The sequence below is a fragment of the Rousettus aegyptiacus genome, unplaced genomic scaffold (genome assembly GCF_014176215.1).
Source record: "Rousettus aegyptiacus isolate mRouAeg1 unplaced genomic scaffold, mRouAeg1.p scaffold_m13_p_2, whole genome shotgun sequence".
In the NCBI taxonomy this organism is placed as follows: Eukaryota; Metazoa; Chordata; class Mammalia; order Chiroptera; family Pteropodidae; genus Rousettus; species Rousettus aegyptiacus.
In genome coordinates this window covers 116,796,121-116,823,358 of record NW_023416295.1, presented here as the reverse complement: position 1 = coordinate 116,823,358, position 27,238 = coordinate 116,796,121, and the positions used below count along the sequence as shown (strand labels likewise).

At 32.5% G+C, this 27,238-nt stretch overlaps 1 protein-coding gene across 7 annotated transcripts in view; it reads left to right on the top strand.

Annotated features, from left to right (window-relative positions):
• FRS2 (fibroblast growth factor receptor substrate 2) overlaps positions 1-27,238 on the top strand; it is an 88,213-nt gene that overhangs the window by 40,916 nt on the left and 20,059 nt on the right. For 5 of the 7 annotated variants that reach the window (XM_016152297.2, XM_016152291.2, XM_016152295.2 and 2 more), the window contains 2 exons: positions 2,594-2,689; positions 3,591-3,633. The exons of 1 other annotated variant lie outside the window; for it this stretch is intronic. The gene's annotated coding sequence lies outside the window, so the exon portion shown is untranslated. Of the gene's footprint in view, positions 1-2,593; positions 2,690-3,590; positions 3,634-22,101; positions 22,827-27,238 lie in introns of all 7 variants that reach the window. One more of the 7 variants, XM_036237612.1, reaches the window with a different exon arrangement.

Below are 27,238 nucleotides of genomic sequence, written 5' to 3'. Positions count from 1 at the left end.
CTAATTGTTTTATAATGGGATTCATTTAATTCAAATCTTTAACCACTACTCTCTCATGTTATGATAACCAAAAAACAACAACAAACAAACAAACAAAACCTCACACACTATAGTAGCTGTATCTTCATTAATTATTTGAAGTTAGGATCATAAGCATCTTTTAAAAGGGACAGTATAGTTCTATAGATGTTTATACACAAAGATATGAAAATTGACGACGTCTATCTTTCAAGTAATTGTCGTCTCCAAAATTTATTATTTATTCTAGCATATTCTCTGCCAGATAAGACAATCTGAGGCAAATGTTTTGGGCTTGTCTAGGGTACCAGGGCGTATCTCTTTGATGAGTAACTTGTAAAAACTGAGTCCTAAAGGAAGTAGAGGAGGAGTAAGTCAGAGTGAGGTCCAATGTGCCAGGCAGAGGGAAAAACAAGTCCTGAGGCCCTGAGAACATGTTCGATGTGTTTAAGCAAAGTAAAGAGACCAATATGGATAGAATGGAGTGAACAAGAGGGAGAGTGGAAGGAAATGAGGTTAGAGAGATGGAGAAGGAAATACCAGATCATAGTCCTTATGGCCTTTGTAAAGATTTGACTTTTAGACTGGTGAGGTGGACTCAATTAGAGCGTTTGAGCAGAAGAATTATATGATCTTTCTTTTGAAAAGGACTGACTGTCGAAGTGAACAAGGGGAGAGGCTAGGAGATCACAAAGGGAACTATTACAGTGATGCAGATGACAAGTAAGGTGGCTTGGACCATGGTAGTAGGAGTGGAAGTGATAAAAGGGGTAATGTTATGGATCTCATTTGAAACTGGAGTTCCCAGGATGAATACTTAATGGATGGTGATGAATACTTCTGCATGTAGTGTCTGGTTGACCCATTTTTAATGTTGCTAAGATTAATCCCTGGGTTCAAGTTTTGTCAACCTGATTTATCTATTATAAAACTTCCTCTCATCTTTTACCCAATGGTTTTAACAACCACCGATCATTTTTTTGATTCATTATTTTACTAGGTGTTAAAAATGGATGATTTTCTATTATCTATCATTCTTTTGACATTTATTGCTTGAAATACTATAAAAAAAAGGCTTTCATGTATTGATGGCTTGGTTATCCTTGGATATTTTTCATATTTAATATAAGAAAACCAGGATAAATGCTTGACTATTTCTCTTTATCAATATTAAAGTACCCTAGGAACTTTCAAAGATGATAATGAATTTTTTTATATGTTTAATGTTTCAATCAGTGGTAGTCATCATTTTTTTTAATATTCCAAATGTCATTTGGTGTTCATTTGATTGTAAAACATGGTATATTCTGAATAATAACTATAAACAAGGTGTATTCCGAAGAGTCTGTCTTCCATTTCTGTCTCTTCCACCTTGCTCTCTCTTTTTTCCATAGATAACCATTTAAAAATTGTTTTGATTTATCATTCCATTGCTTCTTTTTGAGAGAAAAAAAGCAAGTCTGTATTAGCAAGTCTGTATTCCCTCAATTTTTTACAAAAAGTAGCATTTTGTGGAATATGCTACTCTTTTTGTAAAAAATTGGGGGAATACAGACTTGCTAATACAGACTTGTGGATTTAGCTACAGGATGGGAAGTAGGGAACTCCTGGATTTCTTGAAAGTTATTCTTGAGACTGTTAACTTTTCATTTTTATGAAAGATTTTCTCTTATATTCTTAGCTGTCTTCACAATCAGTACCTCAAAGAACACATCTATTTAAAAAAGAAAAAGACCCCTCAACCCCAACTTACACCATTTTGCACTATTTAGCAAAATTGCATATCCAGCAATTCCCCTTCTCAGAATCTTTCCCAGAGATTGCAGTAACAAAATTAATGAAGTGATATGTTCCTTGAAGGCTAGGTTCATGTATTGATTGTCTTTTAATTACGGGCTATGTTTATTGGGGAACAAAACAATAAAGACAGTATATTTGGCATGAACATCAATGGTATATATGTGGGAGAAATGTCATTTTGACACTGCCGATTTAAAATACTATCAGGGTAGATATTTCATCAATTAAAGTTAAATCATTAATTTTTTAATTCTTTTAGTAAATATTTACTCATCACTTACTAACATGGCCGTCATTGTCTTAGGTGCTGGAAAGATATCAGTAAATAAAACCAACCAAAATCTCTGGACCTCACTTTCTAAAGGCGTGAAGAAGAAATAGACAAACAAGCATAACAAATAGGCAATTAAGTTATTGTTTTCAAATGTGCAATTAAATTTAGAGCTTCTCTTCTACTTCTTTTATTTTTTCTTTTTCCAATCTATAAATGGCATTTTTGGGAACTATCAGAGCCCGGTGGATAAAAGGAATTGAGGACTGAAAAGATTATAGATTTTGATGTTCAGTATATCTAACATAACTGTAGAATTCTGATCCTGTGGGATGATAACCTATATTTCATCCTTCCCACCTTAGCCTCAGCCCTGTTACTGTTTTTTATTAAAAATTGCTCAAGAACTCTTGATAGTTCCCTCTAATCACTAAAATATAATTGTCCTTAAAGATTTTATGTTTTCGTTATCATATATTCTTAATTACTACATCTTTATTTCAGAAATGACCATTAAGAAGTAGATGCCCAGATGCAAAAGTGATGAAACAGTCAATTTGTCATAAAGTAAGATGCAGCTGTGGCTTTTCAACCAGATTAGTAAGTGTGGCCAACATTTTTTTTAACTTTATATTTATTTTATCTACTTTGAAAAACATTTAATAAAAATATAGTGCACATTTCTTAAAGTGTCAACTTGTATTTATTTTTTAACTGTGGATTATAGTACAAATTCTACCATATAGTTCTAGAAAGTGTATGATGTCTGTGCTGTACCTTTTAAGAACCCTAAAGGTAATATTCTAAAATCATAGCTTTAGAGAAAATATATGAAAGAGTCACTATAATGCCATTATTCAAACACAGTTCCTCTTATAATTTTTGGATATTTGTTTTCCTTACCAATCTTTGTTCTACACATTTAAAAAAAACATAATTTTGATCATAGTATTGTAAGGAGTATGCTTCTTGTATATCTTTTAAAATTAAATTTCTTTCAGATGTCTCTCCCCTGGGGGAAAAAAGTGTACACTTTAGAACAGGGTTTTTTTTATTGGAGTGACAAAAGTATTCTGGAATTAGGTGATGGTGATAGTTACACAACTCTTTGAATATAGTAAAAGCCACTGAATTTTACACATTAAAGGATGAATTTTACAACTTTTGGATTATACCTAAAAAGTACCATTACCAAGAATATCAAATCTTGACTAGAGTAAAACCCAATTGAGTACTGATGTTTTAGAATGTGAAAATATGCCACGCATCATTATGTACCTAGCAAAATGATGTGATATAGTCAGTAGAATAATAAATATTTTTGTAATGACGAAAATAATAAATTTTATATTTTAATATAAAAGACTGTCTTTTAAGTTTTGGTAATACCAAATGTCATAATATTTTGAATGTACTATATTAGCATTTTGTAACCTTTCATTTTCAAGAGATTTTCTGTTTTAAAACTAACATTTTAACTTTTCTACCTGAAATTTTTTAGGAACAAAATTGTATCTGTTTTTCTCAGAAGAGAATTCCACAAGGTAAGAAATTATCAATGTAGCAGTAAAACAAATGTAGTTGAATATGGCCTTATATTGCTCTTTATTTTTAAAAAAATCCTTTCCCGTATATTTATTTCATGTCTTTTCTTGATTATTACAAGATTCTCATAAATTTATTAGCAAATCTTTACTACCTCAGAATTTGCTAGCAAGTTAGGGTATCATAAAAGTAGTCACTGTTAAAACACAAATATTGCTTTTCATGGTCAGAGTTTATTCCTTGTGTCTTTAGAAGTGGGTTTGTTCATTTGAGGAAAAAACTTTGCTTCCTTTGGGGCCCATTTACCTTTTACCTCAGTGGACATTACCTAAATGACTTTGGGGAGTAGAGGTTTCATAGACGCTCTCTTAGGGTCTTTGAGTTCAAATTATTTAGCAGTGGAAATTGTATAACTCCTACATTTAGTTTAGAAAGTGGAATACTTTTTACCAGGTAGATAATACAAAATTTAGTAACATCCGGTATTTTTTTAAAAAATCCTGAATGATCACCTTTACAACGAATTTAAAATCATCAGTGATTTACATTATTATATTCTTTAGACTTCTGGAGGATGAAATATGTTCAGGTGAATAGATAGTAAAATCTCCTTATTGATGTGCTTACCTAGGTGAGGAACTTAAAATCAATTGCTTAGCAGCGTTAAGAAGTTAACTTTGGTTATATTTTCTTAGGAACTTTTTGGAATAGATAGAAGTGATCACTACAGATTAATTCAATCTGTCAACTGGAAATGCTTATAAAGTGAATTATTCAGATCAATAACTATTTCTCATTTATTCACTTTTTCCAATATCCTGTGTCTTGAGAACTTGTGTTCTCAAACTCATCTTTTCTTCCCAGTTCTGAGACTGACACAGATTTAGTTAATCAGGTCAATTTTTATTTTGGTAACTGAAAACAAAGGATTAAAATAAAGGAACCGATGAGGAAGAAGGAAGGTCAAACCACCAGTAGTTTTCATAAGTTTCTTGCGAAACTCTTTTTCTCTTTTTTTTTTTCGTCTGCTTCTAGGGAGTTAAAGAACGTTGTCCTGAACCTGTTTGTAGCACTGTCTTATCTTCCAGGGCACCGCTTAGTTTTCAGGAGAAATCTAGATCTTTCTTTTCCTGGACCACAATGCTTAAGGCAAAAACAGAAACTTCAAAAGATTTAATCTTAGTGAATTTGATCTGTTACATCTTTGTCACTGTTCTTTGGCAAATGAAATTTAACTAAGTCTTTGGCATTGATACAATGTATGATGCAATGACATGCATCATTGTGCTTGGTACACTTAGGGCTCCCCTATAAATGTTCAGTAAATATTTATTTTTACAGATACCCAGATGCTTTTTAATTTTTTCAGAGTAGAAAGTAATCAAGATTATTCACATTTATATAATATCATTCTACACCACTACACAAAGGTATTAAAAGGACAATTACAACTTTAAAAAATTGTTAGCCGTACACATAAAAATGGTTGAAATGGTAAATTTTATGTTATGTATATTTTACAGTAATTATAATAATTATTGTTTAAATTTTGGGACAACTTTGTTTATTTTGCAAGAGGATGGCTTTGGCTGAAGTATCAGTTTCCAGCCTCAAGTACAAGAGTGTTAAGTTAATGATGTTCCTCGGTTTGTGTCATACCCATCGTCATTGGTTCATTAAAGGACCGTTGTTGTTTTCTTTTATAACTAGTCCTTATACTTAATGTGTTTGATATGTATCCTTTTGTTTGTGTCTTAAAAAAGGTTTTATTTTATTTGCCTGTATTTTAATTTACATTAGGTCTTAATCTAATTCTTGTAGTCTCCTCCACTCTCCTCTCTCTTCTTTTTTTTCTAAGATCTGGTCATGTTGCTGAGTGTTCATCTAATTTGTTTTGTCCTACTGGTGCATTGTATTCTAGGTTGTTTATTAAAATGAAGCTGTTAAATTCATTAAATATATAAGACACATTAAAATGAGCATTTAAGAACAGGCCAATTTGTGCTCATTTCTTTATATTAGATTTCAAGTTAAAGAATGTGTTAGGTGCTATGGAATATTAGAAGAAATACAAACATCTGTTTAGGAAGGCTGTCTAAGTCTCAGAAAAAACAAAGGAAAGAATTGTGGGATATAACAAAAGCATGTGTTTTTTCTTAAACTTTAAGGCTCACTAAAACATTTATTTTTCCTTAATTAAGCGTTTATTAATGTGGACTTTGTCTGCCACTACTATGTAGAAAATTATTTCATAAATATTTCTAATTCAGAATGAATGTCAGAAATTTAGATTTTTTTTTTTAGTTTTGAACATGCCTATATACTTTCCTTAGACATTAGCTGTCTAATTTTGATGGATGGGAAATTAGAATCCTTTTGTGGGTATGGAACAGGCAATTAGATCTCACACATATCAGAATATGGTAATGCCTTTCCACCAAATAATTTGTTTGTAGTATGAAAATCAGGCAAACTGTGTTATAAACCTGAATCTTTTATCCCAAGAGACTTAATTTTTTGAGGTCCAGCTTTAGTGATATAAGCCTTAGATCAAGATTGGTTTTAAGTAGTCCAGTGCTATCCTAGGTCATTCTAGATCTGGAGAGTCTTCAGATATACTAGCCATTTGGTTTCAATACCTAGTTTACATTTGAGTGTGTGGGAAGAGTGTGAGAGATTTTACATGTAGGTGGTGGAAAAAATCCATTGACTCCACTCGTAGTTTATTGCAGAGGTCCCCAACCCCCTGATTTGCGAAGCAGTATCAGTCCATGGCCTGTTAGGAACTGGGCCACACAGAGGTGAGCCACAGGCCTGCAAGCGAAGCTTGATCTGCATTTGCAGCCACTCCCCAGCCCGCTTCAGCTCCACCTCAGCTCCTCCTGAGATCATCAGGCATTAGATTCTCATAGGAACACCGATCACTGGTGCCAAAAAGGTTGGGAACCACTAGTCTACTGAATAGATTGGAGTTAAAGGACTTTGAAGTTTAGCAGTGTTTTTGTTCAAACATAGACTTGGTTGTTAAAAAGACAGGCCTTCTGACTCTGATTTCTTACTGTATATTAAGGCTTCAGATGTTACAGTTCAATTTAAGTAATTTTGAACTTTCAAAAATGTGGGTAGCTTTCTCATTTTATAAAAGAATCTAATTATTTCAGACACCTTTATGTTTGATGTTCTACTCTTCCTTAGAATTTTATATGAGTTGTCTTGATTTTATTTTTATTTTTTAGCCACTTGCTTTTAGATTAAAAAAGAAAACAAAACTCAGAATAGGTTTAAACTCGACACAACTTACTACCACAGAACAAAAGTGCTGATCAAGTTGAATCAACCTCTGTAATGTGTATTGAAAGGAAAACCTCTCCTCTCTTCCCCAATTTGAAGAACAAGCATTTTCACTGCCAAGAAGGGCTGACTTTAAATGGACCAGCTGTCCATATTAGGAGCATAGGGTTGCTAAGGTGACCATGGCTGTTTGGAGAAGAATGCAGCTGAGAGGGCAAGTTCTTGATGTGTGAGCTGAGGGAAGGAATGTGGTGTGATTGTGCATCATTCCTCCTAATCACATGCTCACAAAGTGCTGTGTGGGCAGCACGTAGAAACTACAAGTCTGAGTGCTGGAACTTGTGTGGTTAAAATCATTTTGTTTTCATGTGAGCCAGAGGCTTATAGTTTAGATTTTCCAAAGACATTTACCTTGTATGTATGTGTGCATTTTTAGTAAAGGGAAGGATATTTTGGTGGTATATGACATGGGAATGAATTTTTTTTGCTTGATGGACAAATGCTTTCATATTAAAAAAAAATTAGGATAAATGTTCTTTCTAACTAATTCCTTTTAGTCATATATACAGTGTTAATAGTTTCCCAAGTGAATGATGTATTGTGCTTATTTTTTTGGCACTTTTAATTTTAGAATTGTTTGAAAGTCTTAAGAATATGTCTGTTTGTTCCATTTCTTGTCTTTTTTTTTTTTTTTTTTTAAGTTCTTACTCTTTCCAGTGGAGCTCATATCTTAATACATTAGGTTTTTCTTCCTCAGAGCATCCAAAGATTGATTCTGGCTTTGTTGAAAAGTACGATTTAAGGAGCAATGGGAAGGGTTAAACCCATACCCCACTTACAGGAAACACTGATTAGATTTTATCACAGGCATCAGTGCTAATATTTGAAATGAGGAATAGACACAGATATTGATGTAGACACTTAATGAACCATGGGATTCTTGGGGTTTTTTATCTTTGTTAGCAAATCCCTAAAATAACATGCTGATCTTAAACAAGGGCCTAAATGTGTAATATATTTAAGATGTGAAGTAGTTTTAACGTTGGCAGCTCTGTATTACATTAGTATCGTTATTTTTTCTTAATCATATAGTCTGCACTTGCTTGGCATGATTGCTGTTTAATTTATAAAATATAGAGGGGAATTAAAATATTAGAATAATTTTGTCTTTGAATTCAGTTGATTATTTGGCACATATGTATCTTGATAACTTCTGATGGGCATTCGCTATCAACTAAAAGCTTTATGGTTTTGCTTTTCACATTTAATTCTTAAATTTCCCAGTAATTGATTTTTGTGAGAGATATAGGATGTGAATTCACTCTTCCCATGTGGATAATTGGTTATCCCAACATTATTTATTGAAATGAATAAATAATGCTCCATGATAGGAAAATCCATATGTCACAAATCAAATTTTCATATATGGGTAGTTTTATTTCTGTAATCTCTTTTCTGTACCATTGGTCTATTTTTTTACCACTGAATCATTACTGTACTACCTTAGATACATGCAGATACTCAAAGTTTTATTTCTTGTCTGTTCACAACATCAAAGGAAATGGTTTTAAATTTCGCCATTTAAAATGATACTTGTAGTTTTTTTTTAGATGACCTTCATCATAAAGAAGTTTTATTCTAATCTTACCTTGCTAGGAGTTTTGTTTTGTTTGTTTTAAATCATGAATATATGTTGAGCTCTATCAAAAAAGGCTTTAATGTAACTTTAGTGGTGATCAAAATTTTTTCTCAATCTGTTAATGTGATCAGTTACATTGATTTTCAAATTAGGGTAAGAAAACATTCCTGGAATAAACTCAGTTTAGTCATGATGGATTACTTTTTTGTAAATTACTGCATTTAGTTTGCTTACATTTTGTTTGGGATTTTTACGTCAGTGTCCATGAATCAGATTGGCTTGTAATTTTCTTTTCTCATAGTGTCCTGGTTGGTTGGCTTCAAAAAATTTTTTAAATTGTAGTAAAATACAACTAACATAAAATTTATCATCTCACACATTTTTAAGGGTACAGTTAGGTAGTGTTAATTTTTTCACATTGTTGTCCAACCAATTTTGAGAACTTTTTCATCGTGCAAGACTGAAACTCTGTACCCATTAAACAACTATTCTCTCTCCTTGCAGCCCCTGGCAACCACGATTCTACTTTGTTTTTATAAGTTTTATTACTCTTTGATTACTTCAGTATCTCATATAAGTGAGACCGTATAGTATTTGGGGTTTTTTTTGGTGTGCCTGGCTTATTTCACTTAACACAATCTCTTAAAAATTTATTCATGTTGTAGCATATGTCAAAATATCTTTTTTAAGGCTGAATAACTTACTATCATATGTATAAATATTTTGTTACCTGTTCATTTATCGGTTAGTGGACACTGATGTTACTTTCACCTTTGGGATATTGTGAATAATGATGCTATGAACATGAATGAACAGGGTCTCTTTAAGAAACCTTGCTTTAAATTCTTTTGGTTATGGATCCAGAAGTGATATTGCTGGATCATATAGTAATTCTATTATTTATTTTTTGAGGAACTTCCATATTGTTTTCCACAGTGATTGCCTCACTTACATTCCCACCAGCAACATACTTGGGTTCCAGTCCATTTGTCCACATTCTCACTAACACTTGTTTTCTGTTTTTGTTTTGTTTTTGCTTTTGGTATTAGCTATCCTGATGAATGTGAGGTAGTATCTCATTATAGTTTTCCTTTCCTCATGACTAGTGATGTTGAATATCTTATGTGCTTATTGGCTCTGTGTGTGTGTGTGTGTGTGTGTGTGTGTGTGTGTGTGCGTGCGCGCGCATACACATATATATATTTTTTGAGATATGTCTGTTCAAGTCATTTGCTCATTTTAAAATCGGGCTGAATTGTTGTAGTTCTTTCTATATTCCAGCTATTAACCCGTATATTAACTCATATATATATATCTTAAATATATGATTTGCAAATATTTCCTTGCATTTCATAGGTTACCTTTTCACTCTGTTAATTGTTTACTTTGATGCACAGAAATTTTTAATGTTAATGTAGTCCTATTTATCTGTTTTAGTTTTGTTGCCTGTGATTTTGTTGTCATATCCAAGAAATCATTGCCAAAACCAATGTTATGAAGCTTTTCTCCTGTGTCTTCTTCTAAGAGTTTTATAGTTTTAGGTTTCTGTTTAGGTCTTTAAATTATTTTGAATTAATTTTGTACAGGTGTAAGGTATGGGTCCAAGTTCATTCTTGTATGTAGATAGTTGGTTTTCCCAGCACCATTTGTTGAAAAGACTGTCTTTTGCCCCATTGAATGGTTTTGGCACTCTTGTTTCCTGTTTGGATTTTGATAGGAATTAAAAAGTGTTTTTCTTTTTTACTATTCTCTAGAAGAATTTTTTTAAGGCTGTAATTATTTGTTGTTCCTTGACTGTTTGGCAGCACTTACCTGTAAGACTATCTGGGCTTGATAATTTTTTATTCAAAAGATTTTGAACAGCTGCTATTCACTTTCTTTAATGATCATTAATCTAGTTAGAGTCTCTTTTTTTTTTTATTATTTTTAAGTGGTCAATTGATTTATCTTTCAAAAATTAATATGTAGTTCACATACTACAAGATTCACCCCTTTAAAGTATAAAATTCAGTGTTTTTTAAGAGAATATTTCAAAGTTGTAAAACCATCACCACTAATTCTAGAAATTATCATCACCCGAAGAAGAAATCCTGCACTGAGGAGCAGTCACTTTGCATTCCCCTTTCCCTGTTCTCTGACAACCAGTTAGTCTACTTTCTATCTCTAGATTTGCCTATTCTTGGAGTTTCCTACAAATAGAATCATGTAATATGTGGCCTGTTTTGTATGGCATCTTTCACTTAGTGTAATGTTTTCAAAGTTTGTTCATATGGTAGCTAGTATCAGTATTTCATTCATTTTTATGATAGAATGTTATTCCATTGTGTAGATGTTACTACATTTTGTTTATGCATTAATCAGTTGTTGCACATGTGAACTGTTTCCATTTTTGGCTGTTATGAATAATGCTTCTATGAACCTCCATTTACATATGTTTTCATTTCTTGGGCGTATATATCAAGGGATGGAATTGCTGGGGTCATAGGGTAATGCTGTATTTAAATTTAACCTTTTTAGGATCTGCAAAACTGTTTTCCAAAGGAGTTGCATCATTTTATATTCCCATGAATAGTATGTGAAGGTTCCAGTTTCTCCACATCCTTGTCAACACTCGCTATTGTCTTTTTTATTATAGCTATTTTAGTGGATGTGAAGTAGAATCTGTGGTTTTGATTTGCATTTCTGTTATGACTGTTGATGTTGATCATCTTTTCATGTGTTTGTCATTTATGTATCTTCATTGGAGAAATGTCTAATCACATCTCTGCCCATTTAAAAATTGGGTCGTTTGTCTTTTGTTGAGTTATAAGAGTTCTTTATGTATTTTGGATACTAGACTTTTCAGATACATGGTTTCAAACATTTTCTCCCACTTGGATTGTCACTTTACTTTTTTGATAGTGTCCTTTGAAGCACAAGTGTTTCTTATTTTGACATTCAGCTTAGATATTTTATTCTTTTATTGCTTGTGATTTTAGTATTGTATCAAAGAAACTTTTGCCTAATTCAAGGTAATGAAGAATTGTGTATTCTTCTAAAAGTTTTATGGTTTTAACTCTTACATTTAGGTCTTTGATCCATTTTAAGTTAATTTTGCATTTAGTATAAGATAGAGGTCCCACTTCATTATTTTGCAATTGGAAATCTAGATGTCCCAGCACCATTTGTTGAAAAGAGTGTTTATTTCCACATTGAGTTGTCTAGGCATCCTTATCGAAAATCATTTGACTCTAAATGATGGGTTTATTTCTACATTCTCAATTTTCTTCCATTGAATCTGTATGTCTCTCCTTATGTTGGTATCACATTTGGTGATTTGATGCTTGATGTTAGTAGCTTTGTAATAAATTTTGAAACTGGAAAGTGTGAGTGTTCTTTCTTTTTGAATCATTTTACTAGATTGTATTTTATACAATTTTTGCAAAATGTCACTAAAATTTTATATTTATTGGCATGAAATTTACATCATATCCCCTATCAGTTTAATCCCTACAACATCTGTAATGATGTTCTGTTTTAATTTGTTTTCCTTTTTCTTGTTTAGTTTTTTAAGAGTTTTATCATTTTAATTACTCTTTGAAAGAATGAACTATTGACTCTCTTGATCAACTCTTGTCAATGTTTTTTGTACTTTTAAGTTTTGCTATTATTTCTTTCCACTTTTTCAGAATTTAAGTTTTTATTTTAATGCTGTTTTTAAAAAAACAACTTTTAAATTTGGATTCTAGTCTTTAAATTTGCCTCTAAGTGCCATCTTGGCTGCCCTCCCCACATATTTTGATACATAATATTCTTGGTTTTGTTCATTTTAAAAATAATTGTTATTTTTCTTATGAATTAATTCAAAGTGTACACTTAATTTCAAATATATAACTTTTATTAACTATTTTGTTATTTGATTTCATTATGGTCAGAGACCATAATATTGTAACTTATAAAGATTAACTTTAAGACCTAGCCTATGGCTAGTTTTCACACATTGCATGTGCATTTGGAAAAAATGTGAATTCTGGTGTTTAGTACAGTGCTACGTATATTCCATGAGCTTGTTAATTGTTCTAGTCAGATATTTCATGTTTGCCTAGGTTTTGTTTGGGATTTGGGTTTTTTGTTGTTGTTCTTTTTTTTGGAACTTCTCTGTTTTTCTGATGAGAAATACATGTTAAAGTCTCTCACCTGATGGTAGACTTGTCAGTTTCTTCTTCAGTTTCTTGTAGAGGTGATAATTTTATTTTATTTATTTTGGGTCTGTGTTATTAACTACTTATAAAATTAGAATTTTTTTATTCTGTTGAATTGAAACTTTTATCTTTGTGAAAAGGCTTCTAACATCAAAATTTTTAGCTTATGGCTTTTTGTTGTTGGCTGTTTCTTGGATTAATATAGCTATTCTAGCTTTCTTTTGGTTAATAGTATTTTCCATTCTTTAGTTTTCATTGGTTTTATGTTTTGGTTTGTGTCTTGTAAATGGTATGGTTGAGTTGTGTTTTGTTCTGAATAACAGTCTTTCTTTTTTAACTGAAGAATTTTAGTCAGTTGCGATTACTGATAGATTTAGGTTTATTTCTATCTTCATATATGGTCTATTTTATTGTAGTCTTTTGTATTGAGTTGTGTGTGAAGCCTTCATGTAGACACCTTTTTCCTCATTTTATTCCCTCCCCCAACACTTTGCACGCATGCACACTTGTTGATAAATTAAAATATTCATATTCTTTTGGTGGTTACTCTAGCTATTTTAACGTGTTCTTTTTAAAAGGAAAAGACTCAGTCAGTATCTTTAATCCGCCCCTGAATAACAAAATACTCTGATTGTCCTCCCAACCTGTAACAGCATTGCTTGTTATTTTAATTTTACCATATTTTCTCCTGCATACATATAGATTTTTATATGAATTATTATTTTACATGGTCAATACTTGTTTAAATTTATTTACTGTTTTCTTGACTGATTATCCTTTTTTGCATCTGAGACCTTCCTTATGAGATAATTTTTTCTACCTGTAGTACATCCTTTAGAATTTCCTTTAGTGACAGTCTTTTGGTGAAAAATACAGTTTTTTACCTGAAGATACCTTTAGTTCATCCCCATTCTTGAAAGATAATTTCTCTATGTATAGAATTCTAAGTTATCTCATCACTTGAAGACATGATTCCAGATTTTTGACTGTCATTGCCGCTGCTAAGAATTAAAATTACCCTTCCTTTGTAAATAATCTATCTTTTATTTGATTGTTTCCAAGCCTTTTTCCCCCTCCCTTTGGTGTTTTACATTTTATATACTATATCAGGGTGTTTCTTTTTTTCATTTCATTTTATTATTTGTAATTCTACGTGAGATTCTTTTGGATTTCTGGATCTGAGTCTGTCTTTGAATAATTATATTAAATTCTTAGCCATTATCTCTCTGCGTAATGTCTATTTTATTTATTTTCTTCATTAATTTTTTTTTTTTCCCTAAGAGGACAGTTCTTCAGTCTTCAAAGACTCAGCTCCTTAACATGGGCTTTGGCAGAAGTCATGGGGCAGCATCTGCAGGTCCTTCTGTTTTTTATGAGAATGTTTTTGACTTCCTTGTGAGTGGTACAACTCACACAGTAATGTTGTTCTACATACAGTTTGGGAACCACATAGCCATTGAAGACACTTGCTTTGGGAATGTCTCTGAGGCTTCTATTATGTTTCTACTGAGGAACTTCTGAATGACCTGTTCTTGGGCATACATCGGATGCAGTTAGTGCAGTGAATAGGCTGTACGGGGCTGTAGTTCTTTCTGGCACGACCATTGTTCCTTTTCTTTTCTTGGTTGTTTTGGAAGCAGGAACTCCAATTAGACCTATATTAGACCTTCTTAATCGATTCTCCATGTTTCTCACCTCCCCCCCCCCTCATCTTTTTCTTTCCACAAACTCATTTAAGAGCTAGCTTACAGTTACAGTTCTCACAGGGGAATTTTTTTCTTTTTACTGGCACCAAGGTCATGCAGGCAAGTTTGCTTGCTGTCACCTGCTACATAGGTTTAGTACTCATTCAGATGTGCTTTGCAGGTGTAGCCTTTTCAATTTTCAGCCATATGCAAGGTTCTTTGATTACATTCCTCATACTGAGGAGTCTCAGAATATATAGCCTACCTCCAGCACACTGTAGTTTTCAAAGCAGCATTATGAGGTTACCTTAAGGTCAAGAGCCATCTTCCAGAGCTGCTTTGTACATTTGTGTCAAATTAAGAAGTTTAAAAAAATGTTTAAAAGAATTTATTCAACATTTTAGATTTGGGCAATAGAGCCTGTCTGGGCATCTAACGTACCATGTTACCAGAAATGGAAATCCTTTATCCATGTCAAGTAAACATACTAAAATGTAGGTAAGATTTATGTAAGAAATATGGCACAAAATTCCAATCAGCAGGTTCCCATTTAAAAAGAAAAAGTGTCTGACACAATTTAAAAAGAAAAGTCTCTGACACACAATTTCCTGATTTAACCAACTAACTAGGTATGTTTTGAATTGAGTAAGATGAGTTTTAATGAACTTAGTATCTGTTCCAGTGGACATAATGCTTCCTTTAGGTAGGGAGCCCTCATGTTGGTACCAATGAGACAGGGGAGAAAGTAATCACACCCAGGTGTTCTGAATAATAGTAAAAGAATGGTTGTTCAATTCATCTTTCCTTTAATGCAGATGATTAGTAGTAAGTTGGAGGCCAAGATTGTAGGCCATCTTTGTCTTATAAATTATTATAAGAATTTTGTTACTAGACTGTCAGAACAGATACGTAAGGGCAACACCAAGCATTACTGCATTTAATATGAAACATAAAAGAAAAACTTGATTAGGATTCTTGACCCTAATTTTTTTTTCTTTTGGAAAAAGTGATAGTGGTAGCACCTTTGTGATACAATGGCTGCTTCTTTCCTTGGATACCGCAGCTTGATTTTTCCTTGAGTGCAGGTACTAGTCCTTTTAGGCTACTTGAATCTCTCCCAACAGCCTTATAGCTTTCTTTATCTATTGAGAGAAAGTTCCAAAAAGATATCTCTTCTCTGAATCTATTAATAATGATATGAATTTTTTTGTTTTGTTTGTTAATGTGGAGAATTACTTTACTTTTTTAAATGTTAAACCAGCCTTCGAAGCCTCATATGTTACTGGACTCAGCTTGTTTATATTTTAAGAATTTTGCAACTGTATTTATTAAAAAACATTAGCCTATAATTTTATTATGCTGTGCTGTCCTATTGGGGCTTTGGTATCAAGGTTATAACTAGCGTCAGAATGAGTCAGAGAGGGTATCTTCTTTAACTGTTCTCTGGAATATGTTGTGTAAAATTATTTCTTTCTTGCATGTTTGACAGATTCATCTGTGAAGCCATCTGGGCCTAGAATTTCTTTATGGGAAGATTTTTTGATTCCTGGTTGAATATGCTAAGATTATAAAACTATTCATATTTTCATTTCTTCTTGAGTCAGGTTTGATGTTATTTTTTTCTAGGAATTTGTTTCACCTAAATTGCTAATCCTCTGGTACGATATTGTTGTGATATTATCTTATCTTTGGAATGTCTAAATTTGAGCAATTTTTAAAATATGTTTTGTCGACCTATGTGGATCTCTGAGACCAGGTGGTCTTGGAGCTCAAAATTAATTTCATAATACTGAGTTTTTTTGTCTTTTTCACTGCTGACATTTGCAGTGATACTGCAAAAGCAATGGTGGGTAAAACTGCTAACACCTTAGCACAAATTAAAGTGGTGGCACCAGACTGAGCTATTATGTTCTTCATTGCCCTGCATTCATAGTGTTTTTTTTAATTATCTAGTTTCATTTAAGAATGTCCTTGATGAAGCAATAAAAATTAATTTTATTACATCTTGACTTTGAGTATACATCTTTTTACTATTTTGAGTGACAAATGGGAAGGATTTATAAAGCACTTCTGCTGTATACTGATATACAACAGTTGTCTTCAGAGAAAAGACCTGTTCAGTTGAGTTATGATTTGAACTAGCTACTTCCATTTCTTTTTTAACTTGAAAGAACAGGAGAGGCAAATTTTGGTTTTTCAAACTTACGTATTTAACATTTTTTTTTCCTCAAAAATGAATTGAGTCTATCACTCTCATGTAAACAGCTATATTTGTAGCCAATAATAAAAAAAAAAAGTCAAGTTTCAAAATGAAATTTATAATTTTGGAAAACTCGTGTCTAACATTGTGAGCTTGACAGCTTCCCAGATAGGCTTTTCTGGTGAGATGGTTAATGATATTAAAGAATAATTTTTTTTCTTGGTATTATATTCCAAATTGCCAATTTGGAGCATTTACATAATATAGTGAACCAATATTTACCAGTTGACCAATGTGTGATGTTACAAAATCACACATGGGTAAAAGATGCATTCAAAGTATAAGATAAACCAATGGATTTTTTTCTCTTGTAAGAGCGTGCAAAAAGTTCATTGATATGGTTTTAGAATCCACATTGTAACCAACTTTCAAGAAACTAACAATTGGTGAAGTTTAGGTATAGTATCAAGAATATCAACAGTTATTTGAAATGATTATTAAAATATTCTCTTTTCCAACTATAAATCTGTGTGAGGCTAGATTTTCTTCATATCATGTGCTTATATACTTTAACCAAAACAACATATTGCAGAATCAGTCATAAGAATCCATTGTCTATAAAAGCCAAACATTTAAAGATATTTGCAAAAATATAAAATAATATGACTTTTATCTCAAAGTTTTTGGAAAATAGATTTTTTATATTAATGCATGAAAGGCTTATTATTCCTTCAAATAAATTAATAAAAATTTTAAACATTTCTCAGATTTAACTTCTAATTTGGTAAATACCCATAGAATCCAGTTAAACAAAAGCTCTTTGAAAAATTCTCAAATAATTTTTTAAAGTATAAAGGGGACCTGAGACAAAAAGTTGGTGAACTGCTTACTAATCTACAGAAACAACAATGATGTTTCTTTTTTATTCCTGACATTATTCATTTGTCCCCCTTCCTTTTTTTAAAAGAAAAAGTGTGTTCAATCTTGTATTTTAAAAAATCAATTGTCTTTATATTTTTAGATTAAGTGTGCTCAAAATACATCTATAAAAAGTGATAAGTATATCTCCAGTTGAATAATTAATTCTAGTGTCCGTAGGAATTTATTTCTATATTTTGTATGCAAATACTCCACAAAATAACATCAAATTTAGTTAAAACCTGAGACCCTCCCAGAAGCAATGACACCTCAGCAGCAAGATCTTGGTCTCTGATACAGTGCTCCAACAAAATGAACCAAGGCTTCTTGGAGAAATGGCTGATTCGAGGACTGGGGCAAGGAATATATGATTAGCCTGGAACATCTTGTAGTGCCAAGAAGTATGAAAATGCTTGAACAAACTCACAGTGATGGGAATGTGTCAAGGGGATGTACGCGCCAACTGAAAGAGCACCCAATGGCCAAAGTTGGAATAATTTGAGCAAGAAAATAAGTATAAAGTAGTATTGGATTATAACCCAAAGTATAAAACACCCATGGCTCTATACTGAATAAGTAAATAAATGGAGAAGAGACAAGTCTCCTGTGAAGAATTGCAAATAATTTATGTTGATACTCTGTCTTCAGCAAAGTGGAGCATAACCTCCCACTCAGGTGTGGGCTAGCATAATGACTTTCTTTCAAATAGTACACTAATGAAGGAAGATTAGGAGTAACTTTAGTAGAGAAACCTGACAAACATTACCTCAGCCAGGTGATATGGATTAACATCAACAGTCATATTGATAATGTGCTTAAAGCAATATAATGTGATAAAGATGGCACTTTATCTCTGTGCTCTTCTTCCCTAAAACCCATAACATAACCCCAGACTAATCATGAAAAACCATTAGACAAATTCCAATAGACATTCTACGAAATACTTGACCAGTATTCCCCAAAACTTTTAGGATCATCAAAAACAATGAAAAATCTGAGATATACTGTATAGCCAAGAGGAACCTAAGGAGGTATGATGATTAAATGTAATGTGGTGTCCTGATAGGATCCTAGAACAAAGAAAAAGGACATTATGTAAAAATTAAGGAAATTTGAATAAAGTATGGACTTAATAAGAATGTATCTATATTAGTTTATTAATGATAACAAATGTACCATACTAATGTAAGATGTTAATAGTAGGTATATGGTAACTGCTTGTGGGGTATATGGAAAGTCTGTATTATCTTCTCAGTTTTTCTCTAAATCTGAAATTGTTCTAAAGAGTAAAGTTTATTTTAAAAAGATACTTAGTATCCCAAGTATTTTTTTGAACTCAGAAATCATGTACTTCATGACTTTTAAGATATTTTTGCTTATATTTTAATTTTTAATATGTATTACTCTTGGAGCAACCCAGTTCTTAAAAAATTTGGTAATAGAGTAATTTGCTTGAGGGTATTGCATAACTGGTTCTTGCAAAACAGGCCCAACATTTATTATGCTGCATTTGCTGCCAGCTGAAGGTCTACTCACAGAACAAGCTGTGTTTATTATAATCTTAAATTCTTTACTATCATTTAAAATTTTTAGTCTTCAGAGACCAGAATTCTTGTAAAAAAAAAAAATATTGACTATACCTTTGAACATAATTTGTTACCTAAAAGTTCTTTCTTATTCTTTGATATAATCTTAACACATTTTAAATAATTTAAAGAGAGATATTGATTTCAGATAAGTAATTCTCTAATTTTCAAAATAATTTTGCCCTAGACACTTGAATGATTGTTTGGTTTTATTAGCATTACTAAAGCAAGTGTCTCCAAAGTCATGTATTAGGAAAAGAGCATTTATTGCCTCCAACCCAGATATTTTCTTGTGGTAGGAGGTTGTAGTGTGTTCTTGATATTTTTCCTTACTAACAGACATACATAGTATTGATAAAATAAACATTAATTTGTAGAATTTTAATTAAAAAATGAAAATGTGTACACTAGCAAACACAATCTTAAGAGAAATTTAAAGCTTTTGTTAACAGGTTTACCTTTGGTTTATTAGTAGAAGAAAGAAGAAAAAGATGAGTTCTTTAATTCTTTAAAATTTTAAACATATTTTTTAGTAAATTAGTACAAAGAAAAAAATATTTGAAGAAACTAATGGTGTAATTGCTAAACCATTATTTTAGCCTATGGCATTCCACACTTGTGCTTTCCACTTACGTAATCATATCGCTGTTTTAGCTGAAATAACTAGAGCAAAGAAGTACCAAATAATTGGCTCAAATATGTTGGTGTTGAAATTGCATGTGGCAGGTAATTCAAATGTTATTCAAAGAAAATGCTAATTAATATTAGGCACCTTTTAAGGTAAAATTGAAAGAACTTAGGGACAGGGTTAGGATCAGAAATCCAACATAAACAGTCTTCTAATAAATTGATTTGTGAGCAAACACCTGAGCGGTTGAGGGTGCAGGCTCCGTGGATATCTGGCAGAATAGTGTTTCAGGTTAGAGGGACAACAGTTACAAAGGCACTGAGGTAAGAACATGCTTAGTATATTCAGAAGCAGCAGGGAGGACGGTGTGGGGAGAGTTGTAAAGTACATGAGATCAGTAGTTGAGCTGGAAGGTCAGGAGACAGTACCAAAATATTTAGGACCTTATAGGCCAGATCATTACAAAGTCTCCAGTTTTTACTTTCAGGGGAATAGGGGAGCTGTGCAAGATTTTGTCAGAAAAATTGTGAAAGACATTGAAATGGGCAAAAAAATGACAAATGGGTGTCTTGTCTTGCTCATCCATTGTTTTATTTTCTTTGAGTTGTTTTACAGTTTTGTTATTTGTAGAGAACTGTTAAAAATGCACACGAGTCTTTTCCATAGTAGTGCACATTAATCATGTCTAGCGGAATGCAGTTGATTATTGCCCTTGAATAAGAACCATTTTATATCTGATTGTAAATTCATTTCAGAATTCCTCATTCTCTACATATTTGCGGTTCTTGGAACCTTCCTTTGAACCAATTGTGACATTGTAATGATTCCCTTATCAGTTAATGAGGTAAATAATATCTTTGACATATGTTCATTTTACTGTTTATAGGAGTCATGATTTTTACCATTAAAAAATATATTTAGTAACACTTTTCAATGGAACTGCTCTGGTTGCTCTATTGAGAAAAGACTGGAGCTGGACAAGAGCAGAGGCAGAAGCCTTCAATCAATGAGAAAGACTATTGCAAATTTTCAGACAAGAAATGATGGTAGCTTAAACTTGAAAAGTAGTGGTAGAAATGGTAAGCAGCTGTTGAACTTGGAATATATTTTGAAGATAGGTCTGAAAGGATTGATAGATTGAATATGGGATATGAGAGTGAGGTGTCAAGGATGATTGTAAGATTTGGGGGTATTAATCTTAGTAAAATTTACAAATAATTCCTTTTTAACCATTTTTAGTTGGTAATTTTTATTTCCTTTTCTTAGAGAGGAATTTAGTTAGTTTGACTAAGAAATGTAAAAGCTGGTGATCATGGCTTTTTTCTCATGAAGTATTTTGTCTCGTGGTTATAGTGTAGTATATTACTGTATTGAAAACATCAGTAACAACCATATCAGTCAGGGTTCTGGCAGAAAACAACACTGACAGTGTTAATAGAAAAGAATTTAATGAAAGGATTATTTGCATTGTAGCAAGTTAAAGGAACCCAACAACCAGTGAAGACCAGGCTAGCTAGCAACAGCAGGAAGCTGTTACCACCTCCATCTAAAAGGGACAGGGGAAGGGAATGATCACCTGAACCAGCAAGAGCTGTAGGTATAGGAGAGGAGTTACCTGTTAGGAGACAGCAGTAGAGAAACTTCAGCTGGGAATGGAGCTCCAGCCAACCTGGTCAGCCAGTGCTCCATGCAAATTAGGCTTCTAGGGCACAGAACAGGGTGGCTCTGGAGGGTCGAATGGAAAATATCCAGGACTGCAAATAATTTTTATAAACTCTACCATAAAACAAAAACAAACATTAAATAAGCAAATTGATGTTCCTGAACTTCAAAACAAAGGAAAGAAAGAACATAAATTTTTAGTAGTAAAAAGTTATAAAAATTCAGTTGGGTGGTTTTTAATGACATTAAACAGAAGTATTATGCCTAACATCAACCATAAAAGTTTTTATATCATGTTGAGTGTTTTACTTTGGACTCACAAGTTTATAAAAATGCCTTTATCTTTATGTTTTTACTTAAAATTAATTGAATCTAATTTTTAAAGCTTCATAGAATCATTACTTTATATTTTAAGTATTTAAAAGCTTTTTAATTGTCTTATTCTTTGTCTTTTTTTAATGCAAAGTATTTCAAATTTAATTTGGTTCTTGAAATTTACTTCAATTGAAAGAAAGCTTAAGTCATCTCATCCAGCTTCTTAACTAGTAGTGGAATTTACAGAACATTGCTAGTGGTAAGAGCTCAGCATTTGAGAGTGAACTCGACTTTTTGTTACATAGATGTAAATTTGTTTTATTCTCATAGGCTTAAATGGTTTGTTCCAACTTCTGTTTCAGGAGCAAGACAAGTCTATTGTATAAAACAGAGATTTGAAGACAGCTGACTGTCTCTGCCCCTACTCTTCCTTACTGCTAAGTATTATTTTCTCCAAACTAATTTTCCATTGTTTCTGCAGTCATACCTTACTGATAGACCTTGAGTTACTCTCTTCCTGAAGCTTCTGTGAGACCACACTCTTGGAGGTTTTCTTCCTATTTCTTGGACAGTGCCTATTCATTTCTTTTGTGAGTTTCTCTTCTGCTGTTCCCTAAAGTGTCGGTGTTTCTGAGTTTCCGTGGATCTTTTCTTCTCACTGGGCAGTCACTTTTTTCCTTTGCCCTGCATCCATAAGCCAATGACTGTCATATCCATGTCTCCAACTCAGACCTTTCCCCAACCTCCATACCTGTATTTCTGTTTGCCTGTTGACCATTTCCACATGGATATCTTACAGTCACCACAGTACATGTAAAACTGAGCTTATATGCTTCCTACACATTGTGTCCTTCCTATGTTCCCCAGCTCAATAAATGTATTGTCATCTAAATGGAAAATAGAGGTTTGTTTCTTGACTCCTGCTTTCCTTCTCAGACGAATTAATATCAGGTGTTATTGATGCTAACTTCTAAATATTGCCCTAATCCTCCTCTTTTCTCCATCTTCATTGTTTGCTACCTAATTCAGGCACCACCACCCCCATTTTATCACTGCAACAGCCTCCAAACCTAACAACCATAATGAGGTAGGTAGTGGTGGTGGTGTTTTTAATGTATCTATGAGAAAACAAATTAAGAGAAGTTAGATGAGAGCTCAGATCTCTCTAGCCCTGCAGTGAAGCCCATTATATTTTTATGTATCATGTTGCCTTGCTGGTATTATCAGAAATTGATATTGCCTTTTACTGGAGGAATTTAGAATGCTAAAAACAAAGATTTTTATTTTAGATTCGAATATGCTTTTTTAAAATGCATTTAGAAAGCAGAGCTATTATAGGCCATTTATCAATTATATGAGAATTAAAACCTTGCCTTAGCCACATTCTACCTTCTGTTTAGCAGGGTTAATAGTTTCATGGAATTCAGATTTAGAATTTGCATGTGGAAAATGAAAAATGTTAAGTCTTTGATAAGAATATTTTATGTACATAACTTTGAGACCAATATTCTTTGTAGCCAACAGTTGAATTAATTAAGTTTACAGATTTTTTTTTTTTTTTTAAGGATTTAAAGTAGATAGCATTCCAGCCAATACTGGTATAGAAACAATTTGAAAGTGGGACAGAGTAAAATATCATCAGAAATTCTGGCTGTTTTCTATAGAGATTTTTCCCCTCACATTTTTCTTTAAAGAAGAAAGGAAATATTTTCAATGTTGCTTTCAAATTATATTTTATCATAAGTTGTGCTCAGAGTGACTAACCTCAGTGACCCTAGCTGTACTTTTGAATATAGATCTTCAGAATTACCTTCACCATAGGTGATTGATATCCTAAGTTTGAAATCAAGATAAGTCTGAAGGAAAACAAGCCATGAAATCTTTAGGGGAAGAGTACATATTGTCTTTGTTAAAGCAATAGACAAGGAATCTAAAAATTTTAAATTTGGCCTCCAGTAAAATATCGATTAATTTTTTCACTTCATTTCCCCATTTGAAGAATGGTGAAAACAATTTCTAGCAGTCTACACTACAAGATTATTTCCTAGACAGATATTTATCGTGGCTCAGAAGAGCATTGGGTCTTAGATACTCCAAGGTCCCACCACTTGGTTGTAACTATCAGGGAAGGAGCAAGGAAAAGATGTTTAACATCTTTTCATTAGTGTTATTTGTAATGAGTTCATAGTTTTCATTGATTACATACTGTATTTCATTGATCTAAGAGACGTTCACTGAAATTTAGGTATATTTTATAATTGGTGCCATGTCATAGTTTAATTAATTGGCCAATTTTTTTTCTTAGTGGTATATAAAATATCATCTTTAAAATCAGTCGTGTTTCATCTTTGATGATAAACAGTGTGTCTCCATCAGAATTGACAGTAACAGCAACAACAGTGCAGCAGCCTCCATACTTGAGGGTCACATTTTAATTGAGCCTTTATATTCTTAAACATGACTGTGAACTGGAAAATAAACAAAAAAGGCTTCTGATGCTTAAAATTGCTGTTATGAAGTTGATGAAATAAAGATTACTGTATGTACTTTAACATACAGTATTCCTTTGTCTCTAAATATAGGGCCTTATTTTGCACCTAATCTTAATAGGCTTAGGCATCTGATTACAGAGTCCACAAGGAGTCAAAAGAGTAACCTTAAAAAAAGAAACAAAAAACCAACAAACAATAAAAAACGCACATACACGTTTATTAAGTGACCATTCTCCTATCTGCTGTACAATCAGCCGAGAATAAGGAGGACCAACAAAGTAAGAATTAATTACTGTTTTCAAAAACAACATAAAACCCAGAACTGGCCACGTAGCCCCATTTTAGTAGGGGCAGACAGCCCAACACACGTAAATAAATCATCCTTGGAAGAGATTCTTTATTAAAATACAGTCTGACTCCACTAGCACTTTCTTTAAGGGAGAAAATGTATTTTATCTTTTCATTTTGATTGGGGAACATTTGTTGTTGATTTATTTTCCCCTCTTATGGCTTAATAGACTTGCTAGAACATATTTTACCCTGAAAGTGTTAGGGGGAAAAAACTCCAACTTTTGTGATAACTGTCAGACATCTGAAATAGGATTTGATTCTATAATCCTAGTGGTCTCTGGACCCTGATCATCTACCTGTGTTGATTAATGGCCCCAGAGTGCCATTTTTAGGCCCTAGGGCTAAGGACTTGTAGGAAGGTATTAGAGAGGAAAGAAGTAATGGAGGAGAAAAGTGTAGAGAACACACTATATTTCCAAAGAGTGTTTTTAGACACTGTCAGTGGGCAATTCTGTACCAGATGGCCAATTGCATTATTTTTGTTTGGAATAAACCCAGGCTGTGTATATCCATAAATTCTTAGTATTGGAGGGTTTTGAGACATTCCCCTAAGACATGTGAATTCTGAGAATAACTTTGCTGGCTGCAGTCACCTAAGAGTGGATGTTAAGTACTATGTTTTGGCAGATTTCCAGCATTTACCAATTAGGTTTTGCCTAGTTAAATTCTCCTGGCAGTTTCCCTTACCACTGTATTTTTCACACTCTGCCCTAACCTGTTTAGTTTGTAGTCTGCCTTTGGGCTCTGCTTAGATGTTTATAGGTTTTCTTTCTAAAGAAGCCTTTAATAAAGTATTGATTTGTATGTTCTTCAGCTAATAATTTATTGTTGATTATAAAAGCAGTTCACACTCTATAGAAAATATAAAGAGAAAAATGCTTTTCATCCTGCCACCAAATGTTCACCAGTGTTAACATTTTAGTGTGTTTTAGTGTAGTCCCCCGCCCCCCGCCCCGTGTTTATGTATTTTGTGTAGGGTTGGAAGAGAAACAAATATGTGTGAAGGTTATTTTTTCTTTTAATGAGAATCTTCTCAAATTTGCTATTGGTCACTAAGTGATTTTTAAAATAAACTTTTTTCCAGAACAATTTTAGAATCATAGAAAAGTTGGGAAGATGGTACAGAGATTCTCAAAGACCCTTTACCCAGCTTTCCCTAATATTAATCTTATTTTATGGTACTTATATTATGGTCCATTAATTGAAACTAAGAAATTAACTTTGGTACACTATTAACTAAACTGCAGGCTTTATTTAGATTTAGCTAGTTTTTCTGCTTATGTCCTTCGTCCTTTTTCTGTTCCAGGATCCTGTCCTTTTAAAAGGACAGTTTTGTCCTTTTTGTGTGTGTGTGTGTGTGTGTGTATATATATATATACCATGAACATCTTTCTTTGTCATTAAATATTCTTTAAACAATGCTTATTAATAGCCTCAAATGTACATCAAATAGATAGGTGTACTCTGATGTAAATATTTCTGATTAACCTTTTTTTTCTGGCATTTTGTGAGGGTGAGGAGTGTTAGAAAACACATACATCAAACATTTCTATTAGTGGTGTATTTGTAGCAAGTAAGTTTAATGCTAGATTGTAATAGTAATTTTGAAAAGGAAAATGTTTTTTTCCTTTGAGAATATCTTTAAGAGCATTTTAGAATGAGTTAAATGCAAAAACTGATGAGTTATTCGTGAAACAATTTGTTTTGAGGGTTCTTTAGAGTTACTTGGTGTTTGGCTTTATTTGTTTTGTGCAGATTGTGCATTTGTGTATGTACATTTTATACACACACAGTCAAGGTTTAAGCTGTTAACATGAGTCTAGTAATGAGCTTGATAACTACCCATTTGGAAATACAGATTTATGGGATATTCTAAATATATACTTGTATATTCAGTTTTGAAAATTACCTTTTATTTACTTTTCTGTTATCCTTAATGTTTATTTAGTTCTAGGTTGAGCATATTATATAAAAAGTGAAGATGCCTAGAGATTTTCCTGCATGTCTTGTATTCTCGTGTTGATTGTTATAGTTTGACTGATACTGAATAAGTTGTATATTTAACATGAATTTTGAAGTCAGGGTTACTTGCATTTAGTGTTTTGTTGGTTTAAAGAATAAAGCCATGAAGCCAAACACCTTTCAAGAATTATTAGGTGTACCATACTAAGGAAAAAACTGTAAATTTCATTCTTGGGTTTTACCCCTTACTGGCTACTAATTTAGTAAAATCTCATAAGTTAAATATTGTGCTAGAATTTAGTCTTTGCTAGTGGACTGTTGTCTAATAGTAAATTTATAAACTAGAGATTTATTATGAAGGTTGAGCAGTCATTTAATTTGACACAATTATATGGATTAATATATAGAAATAATAACTGAGTTGAAGAATCAAACATGGGATTCTGGTGTATAATACAGAAAATTGAATGTGCTGTCTCCATAAGATCACATATATTCATTCCCATTTTCAGAATTAATAATAAACACTTTCAGGAGAATGCTTGTACTTTCTTCTGTTATCTTACAATCACTTGTCTTTTTATGGTGTAGTCTGTGAACTTTTAGTGGAGAGAGCTCCATGATCTGTCTACAGAATGTTCATCACTTTGATGTTGCTGGAGGACAGTATTTGATTTCCTTGTAATATTTTTAC